This window comes from Phodopus roborovskii, unplaced genomic scaffold (genome assembly GCF_943737965.1).
Source record: "Phodopus roborovskii unplaced genomic scaffold, PHOROB, whole genome shotgun sequence".
Classification (NCBI taxonomy): Eukaryota; Metazoa; Chordata; class Mammalia; order Rodentia; family Cricetidae; genus Phodopus; species Phodopus roborovskii.
In genome coordinates this window covers 6192396-6213061 of record NW_026125506.1, presented here as the reverse complement: position 1 = coordinate 6213061, position 20666 = coordinate 6192396, and the positions used below count along the sequence as shown (strand labels likewise).

Below are 20666 nucleotides of genomic sequence, written 5' to 3'. Positions count from 1 at the left end.
TTTTTATTTTTTTACTTTATGTATGTGGGTGCTTTGCCTATGTTATATGTGTGTCTGTGTACCACATACATGCATGCCTGGTGCCAGCAGAGGCCAGAAGAGGGAGTCAGAGCTCCTGGAGCTGGAGTTACAGATGGTTGTGAGCTAGCATGCGGGTGCTGGGAACTAAACCTAGTACTCTTAAGTGCTGAGGCATCTCTCCAGCTCCTACAACTCAATTTGTTAAAAAACGGGCACAAGATTTGAGTAAGCCTCTTACCAAGAAATACTTCTAGATGGCCAATGAGAGGTGCTTAGCACCGAATCCCCAGAGGCACAGACCCAAGCCATAAGATTCTGTCACACACTAACTTACATGGCTAACATGGAAAACCTCACCAGCCCAGGCATGGTGATGTAAGTGGGTCCCGGAGAGGCTAAGTAGGGGAGGTGGGTGGAGTTGTAAAATAGTGCAGCCTTTAAGAACATTTTGGTAGTTTCTTGAGAACTTAAACGTAACGCTTCCACAGGGTGTAGGCATTCTGCAATAGACAACTACCCAAGAGAAGCTGAAGTGCCTGTCTTTGTAGAGCCCTATACACCAGCACTCACAGCATCCTCGACTTTAATAGCCCGAAAAGGAAGGGATCTCAAGTCGGAACTGGGATTTCAGGGAACGTTTAATGTCCTCCTTTTTGCTTGTCTGTATTAAGAAAAGTATGTTTTGAAAATCTTATTACATCTGGGAAAGCGATAGGAATCCACTTTGCTTTGGGTCCTGAACACTTCGCTCCCCATTCTCCCCCGACACCAGTGGCAGACTTGTGGCTGCTGCTCCTGGCACAGTGGTGACTGGGAGAGGCGGAGCCCAGTGGGGCCCTCGGGTCATGGGTTCACGCCCTGGAGGGTGCTTTGGAACTCCACCTCTCTCTCTTGTTCCTTGGGGACGAAAGGGGAAGCTGGCCTCCACCACACACTCCTGGAATGAACTGTCACCTCATCAAAAGGGCCAACTGACCGAGGACTGAGGACCCCCACCCCAAACTGTGGGCCAGGTAGACATTTTCTCCATTAAGTTTACTATTTTAGGTATTTCGTTACAGAGACCGAAATCTGACATGGAAACCATTTATGAAAGTCACAATCTAAAACCTAACTAGAATAAAAATGGCGCACTCTCTACATGTATAAATGTGCATGTGCATGTGTGCGCATGTGCGTGCGTGCGCTATCTTACTTTTGAGACTCATACTGGACCTAAAGCTCATCAGTCCATGCGGTGTCTCTTGTCGTTGTGTCCACAGTGCTGGGATTGCAGTACAGGTCCATGACTCTATGCCTGGTCTATTGTGCAGGTTCTAGGGGGGTCAGAGTGAGGTCTTCATGCTTGTACAGCAAACGATATGCTGACTGAGCCACCTCTTCAGTCCCCCAAAAGACCACTTTTAATAATATAACATTAAAAAACATTCATGTCATTTTGTATACTGTGTATGTGCTTGTGTCTGTGTGTGAGTTTGCACACATGGGTGCAGTGCCAGTGGAGGCCAGAAGAGGGCACCAAACCTCCTGGAGCTGGAGTTACAGGGGGTTGTGAGCCGGCCTATGTCCGTGCAGGGAACGGAACACAGGTCTTCTGCAGGAGCGGTACATGTTCTTAACCACTAAGCCATCTCTCTACCCATATAACACACTTTCTTCTGTGCTTACTCCTTTTATGTCCTTACAAAGATAATAAAATTTCACTATAGAAACCATAACTTGTTCCTATATTTTTCAGGTGGAGGATACACACAGTATCTTATGTCACAGAAAGGTGCACAGTACCTTTTGGTGTGTGGCACAAAACCCTCAGTATTGCTCAGGTTCATTGTGGTAGCAATCTCTTCTCTTTCGCAATCCCAGCCTTCCACACCTGTGGACAGAAGGGTAAAATACAGGATTATAGAGAAAAGCGAGAGAGGAAGTTACTAAAGCTGGATGTAATAGCCGACGTTTGTGGTCCCAACAACTCCGGAGGGTGGGGACTGCGGATGGCTGGAGTCCTGGAGTTTGATGCCTGTCTGTGTGACCTAACGAGACCTTTGCTGCTGGTAGTTTCAAATATTTACAAAAATAATGTAAAGCATTTACTGCTGTGCATGGATGACAGGTGTAAAGGAATCACTATGGGCTACTTAGGTTCCCAGAGGATGAACACGTCACTAGGTTCAGGATCCACCCGGAGGAGCCAGCAGGTATGTGTGCTTTCCTCGTAACTCAAGACTACCCACCAGCGCTGCAAGAGTCGGATCGGCAGTTAAGAGCACCACGCTGCTCTTCCAAAGGGCTCAGGCGTGGTACCTGGCACCCACATGGTAGCTCACAACCACCTGCGACTCCAAATTCAGGGGGATATGATGCCTTCTTCTGCTCTCCTTGGGCACTGGACACACACAGTGCACAGACAGACATGCAGACAAAACTCCCATACACATAAAATAAACAGAAATAAATCTCAAAGGAGGAAAGAAAAAGGAAAAAACAAACTGGCAAAAATAAACAAAACGTAGAGGAGAATAATGACAAACCCTGAGTAGCAGTATGCAGCGCTAATCTAACAGCATGCGGTGTTATCACTGACTGGGGGTGGGGCGCGGTGGGGGCAAGGCTGGTGACTTCAGCCACGTTTGCAATAGCCATGAGATACACTGTCCCATCTACTTCCTTTCCCAGGCTCATCTATAACAAATTGGCCACATTTTCATGTCAACTATTGGTTTTAAAGTAGCTATTAAAGAAATACATAACCAATGTAGAAACAAATTTGGAAACTTTTTTTAAAAATTCGTGATACAGGGGCTGGGCAGTGGCTCAGTTGGTGAATCTCACCTTGCAAGCATGTGGACCACAGTCCTCTGAGTGGACCCAGGACCTGCATTCAAAAATAAACATACAACCTGGGCATGGTAGTTTTTAATGCCCCTGCTGAGGAGGCAGAGGCAGGTGGAGGCGGGTGGAGGCATGGGGTCGGCTGGCCAGCGTCTAGCTGAGTTGGTGAGTCTCTCACTAGCTGATATACTCAAAGTCACCAGTACTGTAGAATGATAGGCAAGCTTCCACATGCAGTCCCCTCCCCGCCCCCCCCCCAAGCATTCGTAACCCTTGTTAACAACTGGCTTTCCTTTCTCTGTGTCCACATTTTTTTTCCCTGCCTGCAGTTCTGATATGTAGCTAACATCAGCACAGAACCTTTTGTCTTGGCTTTGCCAATCTCATCAGACACTGCCCTCAAAGACTAACGACTGCTCATTGTTGGTCTCACAGAAAGGCAGCTGTTCATTCACAATCAACTCTCCACTACTGGAGAGGGAAGTTTTATACTGGTTCATACTGGTTCCGGGTATCCAAACTCATGTTCCCATGCTTGGGTGAGAAACTCTCTACCTGCTGAGCCAGCTCTCCAGGCCTGGACTATGCAGCCCTGGCTGGCCTGGAGACTCCCTATGTGGATCAGGCTGGCCTCAAACTCACAGAGATCTATCTGCCTGTCTTTGTTTCCCGAGGGCTGGGACTAAAGTTATGCACACCACACCTGGCCTGGGAGTAGGTTTTTAAAGCCAGGAGACCTTGCAGGAAGAAAAACAAATAACTACAAGAGATGTCTCAACTTCCATCTCTTTTTCTGTCCCCCTCTAGCTGGGGACACGCCAAGTCTCCTCTTGTGCCTGCATTTATGAACCACAGTTGCTGCCCCCCCCCCCCGCAGTGATATCTGTCATTCCCTCTGGTTCCTTCTGCGACTTGCTTTAGATTAGCTACAGCCTGCCTGCATTCAGCACCAGATTTCTCCTAATCCCTAAACCACCAGTAACTCCATGGCTCATTCTAGTCTGACTGTAGCCTCCATAAGCCAAAATACTCCAGATGACATTGTGTGAAAGCTGCTGAATAAACTTCTGATGTGAGCGTATGTACCTGTGTGTGTATGTGCATACATACACTTCAATGTCAGGTGTATTAATCACTTCTGTCTGTCTGTCTGTCTATCTATTTATGATCTAGCTAGCTATCTAGCTATCAGTCATCTACCATCTGTCTACTTATCATTTATCAATCTATCACCTATCTCTCTATCATCTATCTACCATCTCTCTGCTACTTATCATCCATCCATCCATCCATCCATCTATCTATCTATCTATTTATCTATCTATCATCTGTCTACTTATCAATCAATCAATCAACCAATCGTTTGTCTGTCTGTCTCAGACAAGGCCAGGAGCTCACTGATAGGGCTTGGCTGTCTGGCCAGTGAGCTCCAGGGAGTCCCTATCTTTCTCCCCAGTACTGGGGTTACAGGCACACCCTCCCACTCCTGGCCTTTCCTGTGGACAGAGAGCAAGCACTTCACTGACTCTGCCACCCCCTCAGGACTGACCTCTAACTTTAACTCTTTGCTTTGGTGCTAAACAGTTAAACACACTCAGGGTAAGGTACGCGTTCAAGTTCATTCCTTGGTTGAGCTATGTGTCCTTGAGTTACCACTTTAAAAAAAAAAAAAAACCTGTTTTATTGAAATACAATTCCCATATCTAATCTACTCATTTAAACTGAGAAACTCAGTGGTTTTTTGGTATTTTCCCAGGTTATGGACAATTGTCACAACAATATTTTTAGAAACCCACAGCCTTCACTGTCCCACCCTTCCACGCTAGGCAAACCCTGCCCAGACCCTGTCTCCTTCCATTTCCTGGTTCCCGATAGAACAGGCTCATACAACGCGTGGTCTTTTGGAGCTGGCCTCTTTCATGTGGTATAGCCCACCATGTAGCATGAATCAGTATCTCAAGTCTGGTCAATGCCATGTAGCATTCCACTATGTGAGCATATCACAGTTTGCCCGTCACAGGCCAGCGGATGGACACCTGGGCTGACCGGCCAGCGGATGGACACCTGGGCCGTGTCCACCTGTTGGCTTTTGTGAATAATATTGTTACAGTCATACAGCCTGCAGTTTTTGAGTGGGCTTCTTTTTTTATTTCTCTTGAGTATGTACCCAGGGCTGGACTAGCTGGGTTCTTTAGCCTCAGTGAACAGCTGAGGATCCAGGAAAACCAGCACCAATCTCCTCTTGTCCGATTCAATCAGAACCAAAAATGAGACTCCAAACCCACCCTCCTCTCCAAACAAGACTGGATACATTTTCCCCGGGGACGACTTCATTTTGAGCAGTAGCTTAAATGACATGCGTAAAATCCTCTTCCCCCCTCGGCCTCCGGCAACCTTAAATGTCACAGGGTCGGTGACAGGTGGGAACAGTACCGAGAATGCACCCTTTCAGGTCTCGGGCCCAAGGGTCAACTAAACAATCTGGCCAGCACAGCGTAGCTCCCATCAGCGACAGCAACTGAAATAACACGGTTTGCTCTCGCTCCTCGGAAATGGAAGCCTTCCCAGGATGGGAAGCCAGCAAGTGGCCTGTTCACAGGCCTCGTGGAAAAAAGAAGAAACGGAGAAGAGAAACACAGAGTTTCCATGACTTCCCTCCCCAGCTTGGAGGATGATTCACTTAGGCTCTCTCTTGCTTTGCCTTTTTTTTTTTTTTTTTTTTTAAAGATTTATTTATTTATTATATATACAATGTTCTGCCTGCATGTGTCCTTGCAGGTCAGAAGAGGGCACCAGATCTCATTTACAGATGGTTGTGAGCCACCACGTGGTTGGTGGGAATTGAACTCAGGACCTCTGGGAGAGCAGTCAGTGCTCTTAACCACTGAGCCATTTCTCCAGCCCGCCTTTTTTTTTTTTTTTTTAAGGTTTATTTATTTTTATGTGCATTGGTGTTTTGCCTGCATTGCATGTCTGTCTGTGTGAGGGTGCCAGAGTCCCCTGGAACTGGAGTTACGGACAGTTGTGAGCTGCCATGTGGGTGCTGGGAATTGAACTCAGGTCCTCTGGAAGAGCAGCCGGTGCTCTTAACCTCTGAGCCGTCTCTCCAGCTCCAGCTTTGCCATGTCTTAATCACACCATTCTGGGACACACCAGGAGCCAGCAAAGCTGAACCCCACAGTATTTCAACATCAAGGAAGGGGTGAATGCTATATATACACTGGGCCCCGGCCCCTCCCCCTCCCCCTTCCTTTCTCTCCCTCTCCCCTTGCCCGCCTCTCTTCTCCCTTCATCCCCTGAACATGCCGAGTCTCAGGAACGTAACTGTCACCCCACACCTGCACAGAAGTCCTTCCTCAAACGAAAACCCAGAGTTTCTTATTTCCAAGCCCAGAAAATTTCCCCTGCATCATACACCCAAGTCAAACTTCCATATAACCCAAGTCATTATGTTCTGGAGGGCAATCCCGAAACATTTAGTGTCATGTGATTGGGTTCCTGTGTCATCTACGCCCCCGAGGCTGTCCTAACACTTGGTATAGAAGTGTAGAGTGTGTCAGCCCAGGAGTGGAGAAACTGGGGGGCATCTTTAAGGAAAGAATACAGGGCCAGAGAGGTGGGCTCAGAGGTTAGAGCAGGTGATTCACAACAGCCTCTAACTCCAGCCCCAGGGCATCCTATGCCTCACACACACACATACTTACATGTACGCATGTGAATATACAGATATACATGAATATAAATAATTAAAAATAGATCTTTAAAAATAATATAAAATTATCACATAAATATAAGCCCAGAGGGCTTGGGATATGATTGGACAGCCAAACACTTGCCAAGTGTGTACAAGGTCCTAGGGCCATCCCTTAGCACAGCACAAGAGAAACAAAGGGAGTGTGGTCAGAGGACCTTGAGGGGGACCAGTAACTTGGGGTCCACATTGAAGCCAGTTTCTAAAAATAAACTATTAGTCATCTCTTGGTGGCAGAGAGTGGGCCAAGGCATTGGAGGACCAAAGGGTTGGGGCATTAGAGGAGAGACTGGGGCACCATCCAAGGGTGGCTGGGGCATTAAAACAGAGGGTTGGGTATCAGAGGGCAGATGGGGCATCCGAGGGTGGGATGGGACATCCGAGGGCGGGATGGGACATCCGAGGGCGGGATGGGGCATCCGAGGGCGGGATGGGGCATCCGAGGGCGGGATGGGGCATCTGAGGGCGGGATGGGGCATCCGAGGGCGGGATGGGGCATCCGAGGGTGGGATGGGGCATCCGGGGGTGGGATGGGGCATCCGGGGGTGGGATGGGGCATCCGAGGGTGGGATGGGGCATCCGAGGGTGGGATGGGGCATCTGAGGGTGGGATGGGCATCCAGGGGTGGGATGGGGCATCCAGGGGTGGGATGGGGCATCCAGGGGTGGAATGGGGCATCCGAGGGTGGGATGGGGCATCCAGGGGTGGGATGGGGCATCTGAGGGTGCGCTGGGGCATCTGAGGGTGGGATGGGGCATCCGAGGGTGGGATGGGCATCCAGGGGTGGGATGGGGCATCCAGGGGTGGGATGGGGCATCCAGGGGTGGAATGGGGCATCCGAGGGTGGGATGGGGCATCCAGGGGTGGGATGGGGCATCTGAGGGTGCGCTGGGGCATCCGAGGGTGCGCTGGGGCATCTGAGGGTGGGATGGGGCATCTGAGGGTGGGATGGGCATCTAGGGGTGGGATGGGGCATCCAGGGGTGGGATGGGGCATCCGAGGGCGGGATGGGGCATCCAGGGGTGGGATGGGGCATCCAGGGGCCGGCTGAAGCATTCATCAATCATTGGACAGGGTGAAAACTGAAGTTCAAATAGGAGTCAGGACTTTTTCAAAGTTGGGAGTCATGGTGTGGGTCACCATGCCCCCATGCATGTCACTCAACCTAGGTGTGGACTTGAAGAGTGTCACCTGCCAAGAAAATCATAGGAACCCTGGTCGTGTAGCTGCTGCGCCCGTCCTCCACCACCAACTGTGATTCTGAGGTAAGAAAACTGCTTTCCGTGGCTCTTAGAGTTTGGCAATGAAACTAGGCAACAGTTAACTTTTACACCACCAAGATCATATAACATGGGTGCCTGTGTATCGTGTGCAGTTGAGAGCAGGAAAGGGACCATGCCATCACCTGAGTGTCATCTCAGAGGTGTGGCAGAAGTGTCCACATTTATTGGTTGATTTATTATAATAAGGATAACCACTAGTCCACTTTTGGGAGAGCTGACATTAAATCATATGACAAAGATTCTTCCCATCCCTTCTTAAGACTAAGGTCTATATCTCTGTTAAAAACAAAAACCAAACAAACAAAAATCAAGAAAACAAAACCATTAATTACTCTGATTGATTGACTTGGTAGTCAGGAGAGAAGTCAGGCTTTGTAGATCACTAAACTTCCCATGTTTTATTTTGTGTGTATGAGTGTTTTGTCTATGTGCCAGGTGTGTGGCTGGTGCCCATGGAGACCAGAAGAAGGTATCAGACCCCTGGGATTGGAGTTACAGACAGCTGTGAGCTGCAATATGGGTGCTGGGAATCAAACCCGGGTCCTCCAGAAGGGCAGCCAGCGCTCTGAACCACTGAGTCATCTCTCTGGCCTGGATCCCTTAACTTGAACATGGAATAACTTCGTACTGTCTGTTACTTTGATAGGAGGCCAAAAGCTATATCCAGCTCAGGAAATAAACAGTACATGGTCTTAATCAAGACCCAGGGCCCTGGAGATATGGGCCAGAGGTCAAGAGCACAGGCTATTCTTGCAAAGGACCTGAGGTTGGTTCTTAAGTTCTTGAAACAACCTCAACTCCAGTTCTGTCTGTCGCCCTCTTCCGGCTCCTCTGACACTACATTCATGTGATGCACAGACAGGCAGGCAGGCAGACACACAAATACACTGCATTTATGTGATATACAGACAGACAGACCCCCCCACACACAAATATACTGCATTCATGATACACAGACAGACAGGCAGGCAGGCAGATAGACAGACAGACAGACACACACACACAAATACACTGCATTGATGTGATATACAGACAGACAGACCCACACATACACAAATATACTGCATTCATGATACACAGACAGGCAGGCAGGCACGCACGCACGCACGCACGCACGCACGCACGCACGCACGCACGCACGCACACACACACACACACACAAATAAATTTAAAAATATCAATAACAGTACAAAAATTTTGTTCATCTAATCTTATATATTCCAAATTATTCTAATAGATCTGACCAAATTGTAGTCTTCATTACAAACTCAATGACATATAGCAATGAAGCTTATAATGACACCTTTAAATGACCTCAAGACGCAATAATAACGCAGCCAATGTTTCTCAGGTTTGACTAACATTTATCTATATCCATTAGCAACAATCTTTCAGATCCCTAATTTTTCTTAGAACTTGCTTTTTTGGTTATTCGTTCAATTCACTGGTCACATAATGATTCATTCACTTGGTAAGTATATTAAATGTCCACTGTGTGTCCAGCACTGAGAAAGGTTTTAGGTTTTTTCTGCCTGAGACAGGCTGCATTCTAGCACTTAGTACCTTAAACTAAGGTACTAGTTAAACTAAGGTACTGTGAGGATGTGTGGATGTGCACGTGCTCATGGGCAGCATGCATACAGGGGGCAGAGCAGGATGTCAGGTAGCCTCTGTCACTCTGCATTAGTGACTAGAGACAGTCTCTCACTGGCCAACAAGTGCTCAGGAGCCTCCTGTGTCTGCCCTACACTGGTGGGATGCCAGGCACATACAATTATGGCCAGGTTTTTAACTGGCTGCTGGGGATTTGAACCGGGGTCTCCATACTTGAGGAGCAAGTGCTCTTACTCACTGAGCTCTGATTTCCTGACCTGTGGGCTCTGATGCCAGGATGGAACTGTATAACTGAATACAGGGATCACAGAAAGTCTGTCAGCAGTAAAGGTTAGGTTTCTGTGTGTCCGGTGACCAGAGATTAACTCAAACTCAAATGCTAACCAATACCAGGTGTTTCTGGCAGCCCATACTGTAGAGAGTGATGTCACTGCAGCCATGCTTCTGGACACAGAAGATGTGCACTTTGCACTGTGCATACTGTTATACTATGCAGAGAGATGGATACTTCTGGAAACGCCCAAGCTCAGATTTGAGACCAATGCACAATTCAAACCGCAGTAAGGCATTATTACTAAACTACACAAAACACTTCTAACATTTTCCTACCATCATTCCTAGAATATAAAACTCAAGAACTCCAGCAGCAGCAAAAAAACTCAACAAAACACCAAATCACACAACAGATTAAGTAGACGAAGTCTCAAAAGAAGACATGCAAATGGACAGAAAGCGCTTTCAAAAATGCACAGACAGGACTGGGAGGCACAGGGGAAATGTAAATCAAAACCATGAGAAGACACCACATCACTCCAGTAAGCATGGCTATTGTCAAAGAGACAAGGACGACAGGAGCTGGGAAGGACGCGTAGGAAAGGGAACCCTTCCTGGCACAATGTGGGTGGGGACACTGGGAACGCACATGGATACGCCCATTATGCCAAAAGGTACGGAGGTTTCTCGGAACATTCTATCCCATTTGTTGTAGTGCTGTTCATAGCTGAAAATGGGGACAACCTAAGTGCCAATGACTGATGAATACTCAGTAAGCGCATGCTGCTTACACGCGGGCTTGTTTTTCAGCCATTTAAAGGGATGGAATCCCATCACTGGCACCGGCACGGGCGGCACTGGAGATCACTGGAGTAAGTTAAATCAGCCAGGCTGAGAATGATACCATTACTATGCAATGTCACTGTGCTGGTTGAACAAGAATGTCCCATAGGTTCATATATTTGAATGCCTGGTCCCAAGTTGTCGAAACTGTTTGGGAAGGATTATTCACAGGTGTGGCCTTGCTGGAGGTGGTGTGTCACTGGGGCTGGCGTCGAGGATTCAAAAGACTCTCGGCAATCCCCAGTGTCTGTCTTTCTGCCTTGTGGATGCGGATCAAAACGTAAGCTCTCAGCTACGGCTCCATGCTCCCCGAATGATGGCCATTGACTCCAACCCTCTGACACTGTAAGCCCCAAACAAACTCTTTTTTCTGTAAGTTGCTTTGGCCATGGTGACTTATCATAGTGTGCTCAGGGGCTAGGTATGTACAGGGGAGGGAGAAACTGACACAGGTTGATGGGTAGGTACTCAGGCTCAGGCGAGGGGGCTCTAAGAAGCTGTGATGACACAGAAAGAACTAGAAGACTACAGACCTAGTTTCAACAGAGAGTATCGATGGTATTGGGGATGCGGATATTTTCTGTTCTTTTTTATCATTTTGTATTACTTATATTTCCTCAATGGCTGCTCATCACTTCTGCACCGAGACCCTGTTGAAATGTTTATTATAAGGATTAGATTGGAGTAGCCAGAGACTGGCATGGGGAGGAAGGGTGGGAGATGTCAAATAAAAAAAGAAGGTTTATTCTAGGATGTGGCCATAGAACTGAAGCCAGGCAGACACCCTTCTGTTGGTTCATGAATCTGGAAGCTCGAAATTGGTAGTAACCTGGTAGGTAACTGATGGCTGCCAGGCTTGTGCACCCCAGGAAAGACACGGGAGTCTGAGGTAGTTCTTGGGCTCTAGGAACAAGTGACAAGAGAGAGGTTCGCTCAGCAAGTGAAAGCCGAGAGGGTAGTAGAAGGATCAAGTTTGGTGGTGAGAAAGATGAGGGCTTCTAGCCAGATGGAGCTAAAAGCGCTAGATGGGCACCCGGGAAGAGACACACAGTAGGCAGAAAGCCAGGGGCTGGAGGGCAAGGTTGATGATGGAGCTGGGTGAGTCCAGGAGAGCGCGGGCCCAGAGAGGGATGATGTTCAGAGCAGAGGTACCGGCTTGGAGGGAGGGAAGAGAGGGCTGAGGGCCATGCCACAGCTGAATTCTTACTGAGGGCCGGATGGAGCTAAGTGTATTCTTCACACTGAATTTACAGTCAAAATGTTAACACAACGTCCTTATGTCAAACAAGTGAGATGAATAAATGGACAAATACTAGTAGTAAAATTAAAGATTATATTTTATGTGTATGAGTGTTTTGCCTGCATGCATGGATGTGTATCACATGTGCACCAGGTGCTTGCAGAGGCCAAAAGAGGGCACTGGATCCCCTAGGACTGGAGTTACACTTGGCTGTCAGGTGGCACCTCTAATTCACTGTGGGAATGTAAATTGGTGCAGCCGCCATGGAAATCAGTATGGAGGTTCCTCCCAAAGCTGAGGAGTAGAACCACCATGTGAATACAGCAGCATCAGCGCATACAGCTCTAGGAACGAGGGCTGGGTTACAAAATCAACCTTGGCGTCTATTACAAAGGAATAAGGAACATTGATCCTTGGTTAAATGTTTCCCTTCAAAATGCATTGTGGGGGCCGCAGAGATGGCTCTGCAGCTAAGAGCTCTTACTGCTCTTGCCCAGGCCTGGAGTTCAGTTCCCAGCACCCACACCAAGTGATGATTTCACAATCACCTGTAACTCCAGCTCCACGGGCAATCTGTCTCCCTCTTCTGGACTCCATGGGTACTGCACTCATACGCACAGACACAGACATACATAAATAGGGTTAGAGTGTACATAAAGATTAAGTCCAAAGTCTTGACCCAAATGTGTCTGCAAGTGGCTATTGAAATGTGTTTGAGCATCAGCAGTTCCAACCGAGCATAGCTAGAGAGTGAAAGTCCCCCGGGTCGGCCCCAGGCACTGCTGCCCCCCTCCTCAGATACATAGCAGCTTCTTTACCTGGGGTGGGTTCCCCCAGAATCTGCTAATTATGTGAACTTAGCTGGGAATAGAATGATAGTGCGCTGGCCCCATAGGTATCAGGCCCTAAGCTCTGCAAAGCAAAAAAACCCGACCAAATTCAAACCAACAAAAATCCAAACAACAGCAAACTGAGTGAGTACCATCAGCCCCTGTCCCCATCCCTCTGTGGTCTCCTGTAGCAAGGCTGGACTTGAACTCACTCTGTAGTGAGGGTCACACGTGCCTAGGCCACTCCCAGGCTCCATGCCCATTGATCCCGATCTCCTCAGAGCATCCTTGGTCCTTGCAGTTGGTATAAGGCATCCTTCTTGGTTAATATTAGACTCTTGTCCTCAGTGACTCCGAGGCCCCACACAGAAGCCACAGCTATTGCAACACCTCTCTGGGATACCAAGAAGACCACTGCAAAAATGGAGCATGGTAGGGTTTGCCCGGACAGCTAGGAACTTGTCAAGAACCCACCTGGGTCACACAGGTGTCTGTTCGCTGTCCCTGTGGAAGGGCATAGTGACTATTTGCTTATTTACAGGGCTTGAGTTGTCTTAGGCATGCATCTCCCCTGGAAGAGGCCGGGGAACCTATGCAGACACACATATCCATAACCCAAACTAATCACACCAGCACTCAACAGGCTGGCCAACAGAGGCCGTGTGGTCGAAAATGCGGTGGAAGGATTGCTCAGTCACCAATCACACGTCTTGAAGTGGTTGATATTTTAAGGGACTTGTAGATACTTTATAAAATTCACAGACTTCATTCCTTCATGCACTTTTCTGGATTACTATTTTCTAAAAAGATTTACTGATGGGAGATGTCATTCTGTATATGTTTCTCATACTGGTTAATGAATAAAGCACTGTTGGCCAATAGGAAAGGAAGATAGGCGGGACTAGGAGACGAAGAGGAAAGAGGAAGGAGTAAGGAGGATTCAAGATGGAGAGTCTGGAGAGATCAGTATGCTGCAGCCAGCTCCTGGTAAGAAGGCCATGTGGAAATACATAGATTAACACAAATGGCTTAATACTTAAGACAGAGCTAGCCGATAAAGTAGTAACTGGCCAACAGCATAATATCAAGTCTCTGTGTGTTATTTGGGGCTGGCGCGGCGACAGGACAAGACCGGCAGTGGCGGGAGGAAAAACCCTACTCCTTACAATTTACTTTAATTTTTTGTGTGTAAATATTTTGCCTGTGTGTGTGTGTGCATGTGTGTGTGTGTGTGTGTGTGTGCGCATTAAGTATGTAAAGTACCCATGGAGGCCAGAGGAGGAAGTTAGATTCCCCTGGAACTGATGTTATAGGCAACTGTGAGATGCAATGTGGGAGCTGGGAATTGAACCAGGGTCTTCTGCAATAGCAGAACGTGCTCTTAACCACTGAGTCAGCTCTGAAACTCCTGAATTCCTATTTCTACTAGTTAAATACATAAAATTGAGTTTGCCCTTTATGCTGTAAATGCCTGTCTTATTAAACCAGGCAACAGCCAACTGTTTATGATTTCAGAGTGATCTGTACTTTGAACTTTGTACAAGAACCTCTGATGTTACAGACTGGTACTGATGTCAGGGGCTGGTACTGATGTCAGGGGACTGGTACTGATGTCAGGGGCTGGTACTGCTCTTTAAGCATCTGTGAACCACTCTGGAGACTCTATGTATAGTACTCTACAACAACGAATAAAATTCAATCACACGTAAAGAAATGAATCCTTTTGTGCATTGGTATTTTCTACATGGGAAGTAATAAGACCTGGTACTATATTTTCCTTTTTTTTTAAAAGTTTGATTTGATTATTTTTGTTTGTGTGAACGTGTGTGTGTGTGTGTGTGTGTGTGTGTGTGTGTGTGTGTGTATGTGTGTGTGTCTGAGTGGGATTTTTGTACCTGACTGAAGGTTCCCACAGAGGCCAGGAGAGGGCACAGGATCCCCAGAGCTGGAGTTATAGCCAGCTGTGAGCTGCCACAATGGAATTGAACTTGGTTCCTCTGAGGGAGCTGCATGGTTCTTGTCTGCTAAGCCTTCTTTCCAGACCCTGTTTAAGTCTGCCTTCATTTAGTCATCAAATACCATTTTACATTTACAGCATTTTCCAAACTTTTATTAGTATTTTTGAACACTTTTAAAAAAAGATTAATTTATTTGCTTGTTTATTACATATACAGTGTTCTGCCTGCATGTATGCCTGCATGACAGAAGAGGGCGCCAGATATCATTACAGATGGTTGTGAGCCACCTGTGGCTGCTGGGAATTGAACTCAGGACCTCTGGAAGAGCAGCCAGCAGCCAGGACTTTTAACCTCTGAGCCATCTCTCCCCTCCCCTTTTTTTTTTTTTTTTTTAAATTGATGTCTGTTGTGAATGAACTAATCTTAGAGTGAACAGGAAATTGAGAATCACAGGGGCACACTTTTTAGATAGAGTTCATTTTCTTTCCTTTTCCCGCTTCTGTGTGCACAAGGTGCACGAATACATGTGCAGGCAAAGCACCAAACAGGCACAAAATACAATAATAAAATACAATAATAATGATTTTTTTAAAAAAAGGATCTTTTCAGTACATTAAATGTTATCATCTCCCAAAGTCTGCAAAGGGCCAGCCCTTCGAACAAACTTCCCCCAGTTCGGGCAAGCTCAGATGTCTCCTCCCATCCCATCCTGTAGCTGCTATCTTGATTTTGGAATACAGTGCCCTTCTGTAAAAAACAATAATAAATACCAGCTTTCAGAAGTCTTCCAAAGAGGGCACAAAATCAGTTTGGAAATGCTTTCCCCAAGCCTGAGGTACTTAAGGTTTCTTGAAGTTCTTTTCTCAATTATTGGTGAAGTTCTATTTTTTCCGATGAGACTGAACTGCAAGTGTTTACTTCCATGAGTGATGGGGGAAAGGGTTCTGATGGTGTCCCCTCCCCATGTCTGGGGAAGATGGTCAAGCTTGTCTCCCAGAGCAATCGGAAGCAGTGGGGGCCTTACAGAGCGGGCATGTTTACTGGGCCGGGGCCTTTCTGCGCAGGGTATGAATTGCTTTTGTGCAATGTCGGCCAAGAAACCTTGATCAAAGGAAAGAAATCAAGGAGACTGCTTCGATGACTAGGAAATGGTGATGAGTCCTTTAGAACTCAGAGACACAGACACAATGCTCTTCTGACTAAGGAGTGCACACTGGGGGGGGGGGGCTCCATGAGCTGGACAGAAGGCTCAAATCACGGAAGACACACAAGAGCAAATCCGGTCACTGCTGGTCACAAGGTGCTGGGTCTGCACCTGCCTGAGGATAACTTCCAGGCGTCTGAGCTGGGTATCAAGTAAGGACAGACAGAATTCTGAGACTGTCTATACAAGAGGCTTGGGAACTGCAATCCAAAGATAGAAGAATTAGCCCTGGGCAGACGCTCACAGGCAGAAAACCACCATAAGGGACAATGCCCACAGACCAGCTTTCTGATTAACCTTGGTGTAGTGAGCATTAGAAACGCACGCGCCTGTGCACACAGGCAACCTTTCGCGTACTGGCGTATACCTTTCCAGGATTCCTTGCTCCCAGAATTCTGCCCTTCTATTCTGTCCTTCAACAGTCCCGTGTGTCAGTGGCCCAGTGTGCACACATCAGGTGGAGTTAAGTACAAATGTTTTACGTCGTGACCCTGCCTGCATTACCGGTGCTTGATAAATTTGAGATCAGCACACAATACCACAGGTGGCTGCCAAAGGAGGTGAAAATATCAACGCAAAAACACCCAGTGACAACCTGATTCACGAGAGCACATGAGAAATGCAAATGAGAAACCCTATCGCACAGTAGTGTCCACCGTGGAGAGGATTTAATGATGAAAACTTATTTGGGTGTTTGTCGGAATGTTAGCGGCCTTTCTTGGCATAAGCTAAACCTGTCTTCAAAGCTTAACACTCTCAAAGGAGAGGTCATGAATGAGAATTCAGCAAGATACTTCATTTTCTATAAATTTGTAGTTATTAGACTAGAAGGGACCGGAGAGGTGTAGCCTGTAGGTAAAGGCGCATGCTCCAAGCCTGAGAAACTGGATCCGAGGGCAGAACCAACACCCAAAAGTTGTCTTCTGACCCCAGTCTCATATGCATGAAGCTCATGTCCATGAATACACAGAAAATAAATAAATTTAAAAAAAAGCCACAAGTGGTGGTCAGAGTAATCAAAGCTGGAAGAAAGACAAAAGGGTACCGCCACCTCGTGGCTTGTGGCACCTGCTTCTTCTCGTCTCCTTGCATTCCACTGGGCGGCGTTATTTATGAACGAGTTATACAACTATTTTATGTGTATGGGTATTCTGCCTACGTGTATGTCTCTGCAGCACGTTCATGTCTGGTGCCCACAGAGGCCAGAAGAGGGTGTCGATCCCCTAGAACTGGAGTTACAGACACTGATGGGCATGGCATGCCTTTTAAAAGACTTTTCTGAAGCTTTGTTTTTTCTAGGTGTTGCTTATCATCCTTTGCCCATCCTCTCCTAAGTGGGTGAACCAAATTCGGCTTTGTGTGCTGGAGGGGGATCGGATGGCACCGGCTGTGCACTATGGGCTGGCAATGGTCACTCTCTGCCAGAAGAGGCAGAAAGGCTGAGTGAAGGTGTTGGCAAGAGGGAGAATTAGGTCAAGAGCCCCAGGTCTGGGGATGAATGACAGAGTGACCCAGAAGATTTTGGCACAGGCGCATCTCTCTGGCTGACTCCTGAAGGGAACCTAGCATGCAAGAATGCTGGCCCACACTGGAGCGGACCTGGGCTTGAATTTGGGCTCCTGCTGCTGGCATGCTGTGCTGGCCAGGCAACTTAACCTTTAACCTCTCCCAGCCTGTCTTCTCACCAGTACAACAGAGACAGCCCTTAGAGGTGGTGGGGATTATATTTCAAACAGAAGGCTAACTGTCACACGTCACATCATACCCCATGAAGTGGGTTTGCTGATCATTGAAGGTAGGGACTGCAGTTGGTTGTCTAACGATGTGCCTATAAATGGTATATACCTAAAAACAAACAAACAAAACCCAGGCTCATGGTGGAACACATCCTTACTCCCAGCACTCAAGAGGTGGAGGCAGGAGGATTTCTGTGAATTCAAGGCCAGCCTGGTATACACAGCAAGTTCCAGGACAGCCAGGGATACACAGAAAAAGCTGTCTCAAAATCCAACCAATCAACTAAACAAACAAACAAACAAAAAACCAAAACAAACCAAACCAGATATACAAACAGAAAAATATTCTCTTCTATATTCCTTCCTTCCTTTTTCTCTTTCTCTCTTCTTCCCCCCTCTCCTCCTCCTCTTCTTCCTCCCCCTTTTCTGGGCCCCTGTGTAGACCAGGCTAGTCTTGAGCTCCCACCTATCCTGGTCTCTTCCTGTTCCCTAACCCCGAGAGGACAGGCATGTGCCCTTACTCCTTGTTCAAACAATACTTTTCTATCTCCACCACACATGTGCTCCAGGTTGCAGCCCCGCTTGAAGAGGATGGTATTAATTTGCAGGAGGATGGCTTGCCATGGTTTGGATGTTTGGGACAAGTCCCAGTGCAGAAGGAACACCCTGGCACACTCAGTCTGCTTGCTGGCTGTCTATCTGTCCTCCCTGCATCCGGATGACAGACATTTCCTGTCCCACCATGCAGGGTGAGGCTGGACAGTCACGGCAACCTGTTAACCGACATCTGGGCAATGGATCTAGGGATAGGCATGGGACCCAGTCCTTTCCAACATAACCCAAGGAGACATCAGTCAGAGGCTTCTGGTCATGGGGGCTTGGCAGAAGCAAACACCTCTTTGGGCTGGGGATGTAGTGTAATGGGTAGAATGTGTGCCCAGTATGGACGGGCTCCATCCTCAGCATCGCATGCATAGAACCAGGCATGGAGGGCCAGTGATTTGATGGAGTGGTGCATTTGATGCCAGCCTGGAGTATGTAAGATCCCATCTCAAATACAAACACATACCGAAACAAACTAATACACAACACACATCAGCCAACCCCATTTGTAGGCAACATTGTAAATTAGCCATGTGGGCCTTTTACCCAATATGTGAGGCCATCCTGGTCTACAGAGTGAGTTTTGGGACATCCAGGGCTACACAGAGAAACCCTGTCTCAACCCCCCTCCCCCAGATATTTTCATGGGAACCTTTGCTTTTCACAAAATAAAGACTATTGGAAGGGTCTTGGAATTGGTCTTTTTAATTCTGCCTCTCATCTGTAACTACTGGGATCAGTATTTTCTCACGTTTGTCCTGCCTTGACTTAGATTCTTCTGGAATAAATATGCCCGTGACACCTTTGGTCACTTTTAAGTCTACATGTTTTCCTAGAGACTAAAATTACCAAAAGTCTGTCTTTACTTCTATTTAGTGGACACAAATGTTCACTCAAAATATGTCTGAACATGTCAGGCATGTATGTTTTCCTGTGTGTGGCCCGGAATAACCTTGGGGGTCTTTTCTCACTGTTCACCTTATTTTTGGGGAGGGTCTGGGTCTCTCATTGGCCTAGAGCCTTGTCAGACAGGCTAGGCTGGCTGGCTGGTGTCTCCCCCCCCCCCCACTCACGGCTGGGATTATAAGTGTGTGTTGCTGTGCTGGGCTTTTTGCATATGTCAGTGGGTCCCGGGGATGAAGCTCGGGGCTCATACTTGCATGGCTACCACTTTACTGTCGAAGCCCCCAGCCTCTGACTGGTAGCCCTGTTCATCAAGGGTAACCAAGCCACATGATTCCCCCTGTCACTCCCTCCCTCCCCTCCCTCCTTCCCTCGCTTCTTTCTCCCCTCCCCTCTCCCTTTCTTTCTGTGTTTCTCTACAGATCCCGATGTAGTTTAGGCTGGCCTTGAACATGCCATCCTCCTGCCTGTTTAGGGTCATCTTTAAAAGATGCTGCTGCTATTATTATTTTACTTGTTACACTTTGGATTCAATCATTTCTTTATAAACTAGAACACACTTAACATGGATCCATTGCTTTCCATTTGTATAGGATTTGCACTTTGGAGTGAGCCTGCCCCTCCTGGTGTTTGCTCTGGTAACCATTTACAAAGTGGGACAGAAGAACCACATTTATAACTGTGTTTCCTTTGAATTAACTGGAATATCTGCTGGGATTAGCAGCCATGTCATTGGAGAATAGTTCAAGCTGGTTTGAAAAAGGTCTAGTAATTTCAGCAAAGATGAACCAAGTGTGCAGGCTGTCTTACTGTCCACACTGCGCACGACGCATCGGGTGGCGCCCGAGGAGTCAGCACAGTTTTACCACTTTATGAGTCAACTTCCCACCCTCCCTCCCACTCGTCCCCCCCCCCCTTCTTCCCCTGCCCCAATGCTATCCTCACCTTCTCTGTTTGAAATCATTTGTAAAATACAAAGCCAAGATCAGAAATCTAAGGAGGGGTCTGGCTTTGACCCTAGCAACGAAGCCTGCCTTCTCGTGGAGGCTGATGGCTCTCCATGTCCCTGTCCCATGCCTCCTCTTTGGATAGCCACATTGCCCGTGATCTGTGGGTCTCTGCCCTAGGCTGATCTCAGTGGGCCCTCAGTGAGGAAGGGGTGCAGGCAGGTGTGTCCCCACAGGGCACAGAGAGTAGCTATGGCTACTCCACCCTATCTCAAAAACACATTCCCTAACACTTTGCAGTGGCATTCTACGGCTGGCTAGAGGTCATGGTTTCTGTCATGAACTGTTAATGAACTTCAGATTCTAACAACCGGTTCTAAGTGCCAACTCCCCACCACGGAGAATGCACCTGATCTCTCAAACACTGAGAGAGGTTAAATTCCAGACTGCTTCGCTGGGCACTTTGAAGACCTGCTACCATCTGTGCTGGCTACCACACCGTGGCTACACCACACCGTGGCTACACCACACCTTGGCTGACTTTCTTACCCCAACAGCAGCTCAAGGCTGCTGGGGGTCACGTCTGGCCTCCATCCCCCTTAGAACAACTTCACGAAAGCTTGTATTTGTT

General features: G+C 47.6%; 1 protein-coding gene across 1 annotated transcript in view; it reads right to left on the bottom strand.

Annotated features, from left to right (window-relative positions):
• Taok3 (TAO kinase 3) overlaps window positions 1-20666 on the bottom strand; it is a 142411-nt gene that overhangs the window by 84653 nt on the left and 37092 nt on the right. Inside the window, exon 2 of the mRNA XM_051176516.1 lies at window positions 1807-1894. The gene's annotated coding sequence lies outside the window, so the exon portion shown is untranslated. The remainder of the gene's footprint in view (window positions 1-1806; window positions 1895-20666) is intronic.